The sequence below is a fragment of the Anomaloglossus baeobatrachus genome, chromosome 5 (assembly GCF_048569485.1).
Source record: "Anomaloglossus baeobatrachus isolate aAnoBae1 chromosome 5, aAnoBae1.hap1, whole genome shotgun sequence".
NCBI classification, from domain to species: domain Eukaryota; kingdom Metazoa; phylum Chordata; class Amphibia; order Anura; family Aromobatidae; genus Anomaloglossus; species Anomaloglossus baeobatrachus.
Genome location: NC_134357.1, coordinates 372,321,729 through 372,329,854, shown reverse-complemented (window position 1 = coordinate 372,329,854; position 8,126 = coordinate 372,321,729). Strand labels below are relative to the sequence as shown.

General features: G+C 48.1%; 1 non-coding gene across 1 annotated transcript; it reads right to left on the bottom strand.

The window, feature by feature from the left end:
- Positions 1–163: 163 nt before the first annotated feature.
- Positions 164–235, bottom strand: TRNAP-UGG (transfer RNA proline (anticodon UGG)). The gene has a single exon. It is a non-coding gene; the product is annotated as a tRNA-Pro (tRNA).
- Between the last annotated feature and the right edge of the window lie 7,891 nt (positions 236–8,126).

Here is an 8,126-nt window from a genome sequence, read left to right as displayed (position 1 = left end):
AGGGGGCAGGGAAAAAAAGTGGAATACCCGGGTTCTCCGCCAAGGAAGGGTGAACAGACTCTTCAGACAACCTCTCAGAGCACAGCAATCACATTGAAAACGGCAACATCCTCCCCCAAGGCAGTCGCCGAAAGAAGCCCTGCAGCAAAGGTTTGCACCGCAAGGGCTCGTCCGGGATTTGAACCTGGGACCTCTCGCACCCAAAGCGAGAATCATACCCCTAGACCAACGAGCCAGAGCAATGGTTGATCTTTCACGACATGAAATGGTATGGAGCAGCCAGTTGTTGTGTTGCCCCTCCGTGGGTAGGGGTTGGTGATCCCGGGGCCCAGTGATGGGGTTGTTGGATGGTGGACAGGCGGGCTATGGGGCCTGTGGAGGTGCAGGGGCGCAGGGGCAGCGCTGTGCCGCACGGCACAGAAGTACTCACTCAGCCAGTAAACACGACACAGTTCTTGGTAAACAAACGGCTGGTTGGATGGGTCCCTCGGACGGTTGCTGTTGTTGTTTCTCCCCTGACCCAGTTTAGTGAGATAAGTCCTTTCTCTCGCCTCAGTGCACCCTCCTTCTGCGTTCCAGCTTCCAGCTGGCTCCCCGTTTCAGTACCGGTGGGCCACCGCCCAGCCCCGGCTACCTACGGTTCCACCAGCTGTCTCCCCGGCTCCCTGCAGACGGCCACTACCGTCTGCCGGACTCTCTGTATGAGGCCCTAGGCTCCAACCTAGGCCCCTGGCTATGTCTGCCTCTCTGCAGACCTTCTCTCCTCCTCTCCTAGGACTTGACTGGGCTTGTTCCCTGCCTCAGGCCAGCTCACTCCTGGGTGGGCGTCCCCATCTCCTGACTCCGCCCACCTGGTGTGTCAGTCTGAGCCCGAGGCAGAAAGCAGGTCACTTTGGGGATGTCTGCTGTGAACTGCTGGGGGTGGGTGTGTGTGTGTGTTGTTACCTGTGTCCCCTGGCTTGTCCAGGGCGACACAATAACAGAAGATCTTGGAGATACAATTTGATGAATAATCTTCTTATGTCTTGCAGGATGAGCCCGTGCCAACTGCTCAGAATTTCTTGCCTCTTGACCCGTACCTCATGTCTCTGCTGCTGTGTGTCACCTCGGCTGCCATAGAACACCATCTCTCTCCATAACATCATCATGCCCGACCACTGCCATTGTGGCTCTGCACCACGCTCTTCACTTTGCATCTTCCAATCCTGGGCTGGCATCTGACATCATCCAACCTGAAGATACTCTGCCCCCAGGAGCGGCCTGTGCCTGATGTCCATCTGGTGAGTTCAGGAATAATAGTCATGGGCCATTATCCCTGAACTCCACTCCGCACAGGCCGGGTAAGTATTTCACCCATCACCAAACACAATCACATCATCCACACTACATGATAACTATAGACCCCTGCACTACATGATAGGTATAGGCACCAACACATAGACACATAGATCGTAGATGGAGATTTCGGCTTTTGATCTTGAGATTTATATCGCCATATTTGGGGTCAGGAAGGAATTTTTCCCCTTAATATGAGGACAATTGGCCCATTCCTCATAGGGGGTTTTCGCCTTCCTCTGGATATACACGGCCTTAAACAGGTTTAGTGTAATAGATCAATAAGTAGATTTACAGATAAGTAGTGTCCAAAAAAGTTATAAAAATTAAATATACTTTACACAAACATTTTTTAGTCCATATATATATATATATATATATATATATATATATATATATATATATATATATATATATATATATATATATATGATATATAACAATAAATTATATATTACAAAAAAAAATAATCTCACACTGCAATTAGGTTAGGAGCCTTTGATCCTTTGAGGTCAGGAAGGAATTTTCACCCCTGATATGGGAACAATTGGCCCATTCATCATAGGGGTTTTTCGCCTTCCTCTGGATCAACATGGCCAATAAGTAGGTTTAGGAAAATAGAATAAATATGTTCTCATATTTATAACAAAAACCTATAAAAAATTATGTATATTAATACAATATTTGTGGTTATTTTTTTCTTAGTTGATACAAAAACAAACATAACAGTCCAAAAATAATAAATATTTTTTTTTTAAAATTACACTAGTGTATAACACATGAGCTATTAGCCCTTGATCCTGGGATTCATCCCGATCGCCATATTTGGGGTCAGGAAGAAATTTTTCCTCCTGATATGAGGACAAGGGGATTTTCGCCTTCCTCTGGATCAACACGGCCAATAAGTAGGTTTAATAAAATAAGTAGAATAAATAATAAATTCTTATATTTATAGCAAAAAAGAAAAATACACTATATATACAGTATATACACCATAATTTATGTAAAACTAGCTGTACTACCCAGCTTTGCTCGGGTTAATAACTGTTGTTAACAAAATAGAATGTATTAACAAAAATGTATTCTGCACACAAAAAAGACAGAACAAATAGATAGAAATGTAATTATTAAAAGGCAAAAACTAAGCTAATAGAAGAATTTCACAACATATATTTCAACACCACAGATATTCCACACAGATTTAACTAAATTGGCCAAGTAATGTGCTCCGTCTGTCTCTTTCCAGGTCTGTCTCTTTCCAGGTCTGTCTCTTTCCCCGTCTGCTTGTCTCCGTCTGTCTCTATCTCTCTGTTTCTTTCCCCATCTGTCTCTTTCTAGGTCTGTCTCTTTCCCAGATCTGTCTCTTTCCCACGTCTGTCTTGCTGTCTCTTTGTCTGTCTTTTCCTGTCTGTCTCTTTCCCTGACTGCCTGTCTGTCTGTCTCTTTCCTTGTCTGTCTCTATTTCTCTGTCTCTTTCCCCGTCTGTCTCTATCAAGGTCTGTGTCTTTCCCCATCTATTTTTGTCTGTCTCTCTGATTGTCTGCTCCTTCCCTGTCTGCCTGTCTCTGTCCCTGTCTGCATGTCTGTCTGTCTCTTTCCAGGTCAGTCTCTTTCACCGTCTGTCTCTTTCACCGTCTGTCTCTTTCACCGTCTGTCTCTTTCACTGTTTGTCTCTGTCTGTCTCTTTCACCGTTTGTCTCTGTCTGTCTTTTTCCCTGTCTGTCTCTTTCCCTGTCTGTCTCTATCTCTCTGTCTCTTTCCCTGTCTGTCTCTCTGTCTGTCTCTCTCTATCCGTCTCCCCACCGACATCGTATTACCTCACATATAAGCTTCTTATACTATGAATGTCTTTTGTTCCTATAGCAACCAATCACAGATCCTACTAATAACCTGTAGCTCCAGGCTCCATTTACTTTAATGGAGCCATGTTTTTTGGAGAGTAACTGTAAAGCGCGGGGTTACATTTTCCTGTCAAAACATACTCTACGACGTTCCCTGGGTCACATGAGGTATCTGTGCAAAATTTCGTGATTGTAAATGCGACGGTGCGGATACACTTTTCGTTTCACTTTTTCCCCATTATGTAGCTAGGGGCAAAATTGATTGGGAAATTGGAATGCGCGGGGTTAAAATTTTGCCTCACAACATAGCCTATGACGCTCTCGGGGTCCAGAAGTGTGAGTGTGCAAAATTTTGTGGCTGTAGCTGCGACGGTGCAGATGCCAATCACGGACACACACGGACACACACGGACACACATTCAGCTTTATATAGTAGATAATACAATATTTTTGGTTTACACATTTTTTTTAGTTGACACAAAAATAACTATAAATTAGTTAAAAAAAAATTTTGTTTTTCTTTTTTAAATTACAATTACACATTAGCTATCAGTGATCCTGGGATTCATCCAGATTGACATTTTTGGGATCAGGAAGGATTTTTTTTACCTTCCTCTGGATCAACATGGCCTTAAATTGTATAAGTAATTCTCACAGTCATGGCTTTAAAAATATATTTAAAAACTTGAAAAATAGATAATTTATAGCTGACACACATATACATAAATAGTCATTAGTTCAGTTCAAAAATAAAAAGATAAATAGTTTAATACATATTTAGAAATTAATTTCATTACACAGGTTATCAGCCCTTGATCCTGGGATTCATCCTGATTGCCGTACTTTTTTGGGGGCAGGAAGGAATTTCTCCCCCTGATATGAGGATAATTGGCCCATTTCTCACAGGGGGTTTTCGCCTTCCTCTGGATCAACATGGCCCATAATTAGGATTATTAATCTGACAGTTGAATAAATGACATTTATATATAATAATAAAATAAATAATAACCTCCAGCTATAAATAACATTTTCTTTTTACCCTTACATCTTTGTTCTTGACTTTATTTCATTGGACGTCCATTGGGTGAATGTGGGTTTAGGCCCTGGGTCTTATTCTTCAGCACTATGGACTTTAATGGGGTCGTTCAGTCTCATGTAAAGTTTTCCCATACAATACATGTAGGTAATTGTGCTGGGAATAAAGCCCATAGAGGTCTTTGGCTCTTGATCAGGGGCATAACTACAATAAATGAAGGTTTTGCAATCTCAAACAGGCCCTGGAGCCTAGAAAGTCCCAAAACTTTTTTGGCCTCTATGAAAAAACCCAATGCTATTAAACACTGAATTTCTCCACAGCACCTCCATAGAAGGAATAAAGTATTACACATCACCCACTGTAATCACTAGGCTGTCCATGGAAATCATGGACGTTTTGGCTGCTCCAGAGCAGGAGACGATGCTTTCTCCATCCTGGTTCATAGATGAGAATACAGAACGTGGTCTCCCCTGTTACTTTAGATTTCCGTAAAATGACATTTGGAAATTGGATTTTCTAAACTGATCAAGAACGTTAATGGTTATGTAATACACAGTGAGGGTTTCCTACAATGTATCAGCATGGTTAAGAGATATAGTACAGACTATTCAGATTATGGAGGATTGCCTACTACACCACCATACACTATTCTCCATTATTGCAACCCAGCTCCTATTAACTTACATAGGAGCTGAGCTGCAGTACCCATAAATGACCATTACACAAAGTATAGCGCTGTGGTGTCCTGGCTCTGTACACTTTTCCAGCCACTAAGGGAGATGCATAGAGCTGATTTATGGGCGGAGGTGTCTGCCTCCCTCTGTAGCAGCCTGTCCCCTCTGTCACACCTTTCACACCCTTCCCTGCATCCCTCTGTCACAGTCTGCCCCCCCTCTGTAACAGCCTGCACCCCTATCACAGCCTGCACCTCTCTGGCACAGTCTGCACCCCTGTCACAGCCTGCTCCCCTCTATTGCAGTCCGCACCCCTCTGTCACACCCTGTCCCCATCAGTCACAGCCTGCCCCTCTCTGGCATACTCTGCCCTCTTCTGTCACACTCTGCCCCCTCTGTCATACCCTGCCCCCCTCTGTCACACCCTGTCCCCATCAGTCACAGCCTGCCCCTCTCTGGCATACTCTGCCCTCTTCTGTTCTGTAACACCCTGCCCCCCTCTGTCAAACTCTGCCACCTATGTCAAGCACTGCCCCCTCTGTCACACCCTGCCCCACTCTGTCACATCCTGCCAACCTCTGTCAAATACTGCACCCCTCTAGCATAGTTTGCACCCCTGACACAGCCTGCCCCCCTGTCACACTCTGCCCCCTCTTTCACACCCTGCCCGCCTCTGTCACATCCTGCACCCCTCTGTCACATCCTGCACCCTTCTGGTATAGTTTGCACCCCTGACACAGCCTGCTCCCCTGTCACATTCTGCCACCCTCTGTCGCCCTCTGTCACACCCTGCACCCCTATCACACCCTGCACCTTTCTGTCACACTGTGCCCCCTCTGTCACACCCTGCCCCCCCTGTCACACTCTGCACTCCTATCACAGCCTGCACTCCTCTGGCATAGTCTGCACCCCTGTCACAGCCTGCCCCCTCTGTCATACTCCCCCCCCCCCTCTGTCACACTCTGCCCCCCATTGTTGCACTCTGCTCCCCTCTGTCAAACCCTGCCTCCCTCTGTCACACCCTGTCTGCCTCTGTCACATCCTGCCTGCCTCTGTCACACTTTGCTCCCCTTTATCACACTCTGCCATCTTTGTCACACTCTGCACCCCTATCACACCCTGCACCTCTCTGTCACACTCTGCCCCCTCTGTCACACCTTGCCCCCTCTGTCACACCCTGCCCCCTCTGTCACACCCTGCACTCCTCTCACAGCCTGCACCACTATCACAGCCTGCACCACTATCACAGCCTGCACCACTATCACAGCCTGCACCACTATCACAGCCTGCACTCCTCTGTTACAGCCTGCACCCCTCTGCCACAGCCTGCACCTTTTTCTCATACTCTGCACCCCTGTGTCATAGCCTGCAACCCTCTGTCTCAGCCTGCACCTTCTGGCAAAGTCTGCACCACTGTCACAGCCTGCACCCCTTTGTGACACCCTGGCCCCCCTCTGTCACACCCTTCCCCCCTCTCTTTCACACTCTGCAACCCTGTTACACCCTACCCAACTCTGTCACACCCTGCCCTTTTCTGTCACACTTTGCACCCCTCTGTCACACTCTGCACCCCTCTGTCACAGTCTGCACCCCTCTGTAACAGTCTGTGTGCCGCCCCTGGGGAAGCAGCTGAGCTGCTCGGATCCGGGTTCGCTGTGGCTCGAGGGTCTCCGGACCCGGGGTTGTGCGGCAACGAAAGGGGGGGTATGTTCAGGGGAAATTTAGATGTAGTTCGTGACGCCACCCGTGGTGTACGATAAGAAAGGGGTACCGCCGCTGCCGTTGGGAGCACCCGGGGTGATGGGATGGGGCAGCAAGGTGTCAGCAAGGTGTCGTCGCCCTTCACAGGCAGGGGAAGGCCCCAGGACTCTGTGTGGTGACGTGGGATGCAGGGGTCACTCGGGTACTCACTCAGTCACTAAGCAGACGCTGACAACCGGGTAAACCAATTCTCTGGGTATCGCTGCCGCTGAGGGGAGCTCGTCCAGGTCCCGTCCCCTACAGTGTTGCCTGGTGATCCGTGACCTGCCACCTGGCACTAAGTTTAACTTCAACGTGGTGGCCCGGTAGTCTGGAACTTGCGAGGCAGCGCTCCCCACTGTGGCTAAGTGTGGGAGCATGCTCTCAGGGCTCAAACTTGGGATTTTTTGGACCGTTGTGGTTGGAAAGTCCTATCCCCCTCGTTGCGCTAGTGCACCGATTTTGGAGCGGGTGGGAACAGATCATAAAGTCTCCGTTCTGCTCAGGTTAATTGCCAGGTTGCCTGAAGCTTCTCCCCGACCTAGGGTCCGTTTACCCAACCGTGCCTTCGGTCCCGGACCAGTGATAGTGCTAGGCTGCTGACCGTCCTCCTTGACAGGTCCAGGCACCTTGCCTCAATCCCCTGCGACCGGGGGTCCGACTCCTCGAGGTCCAGACCACCGTCTGCAACCTAGACAGCTTCCTTTCTGGAGCCACCGCTCCCGACCTCCTCTCTCTCACTCTCCTTAACTTCAACTTCAACAGACTACACTCCTCACCTTCCCTTCGTGACCCCCCAGTTGGGCGACTTTATTCCACTCAAGCCATCCACTGGTGTGCCTGGTGGGTGTGGTGCAGGATGTATCTAGGATTTGATTTGCTGTTGGAGGCAACTCTGTAGGATAGGGACCCAGAACCATGAGGGATATGGACTACTGCACGGAAGGATAGGTTGTGCAGTACCCTATGATGACGTGATAGTCCAGGGGAGTCACATCTGCACCCCTTTGTCACAGTCTGCCCCTCTCTGTCACACTCTGTCACACTCTGTCCCCCTCTGTCACAGTCTGCCCCTCTCTATCACAGCCTGTACTCCCCATGTCCTCCTCTTCACTCATTACCTGTCATGTGCCCTCACCTTCAACAGCTTCTTCTTTATCTTCGGGCTCCTCCCACATGGGTCACATGGCCATGATGTCATCGCAAGCCCTGCACATCTATCAGGTATTTTCTTCCATCTGGGCTGGGAGCAGATTAGAGCTTCCGTGCCTCTGCAGTGCTCATGTATTAAATCCCCTCTCCCCTTGGAGAAAAAAAAAAATATCGCTGGATTTGATAGCTGGCCTAGCAAAGGGCAATGGGGTGTAATACTATTGTATGTACTGAGGATTTCGATTGCGTTAGGGCAATGACAACCAGAGACGAGTTCTTGGTGCAAGACGTTTATAATATGCAACCAGCAATATGTACATAAACACAGGAAATACCTTCCAGGGTCGG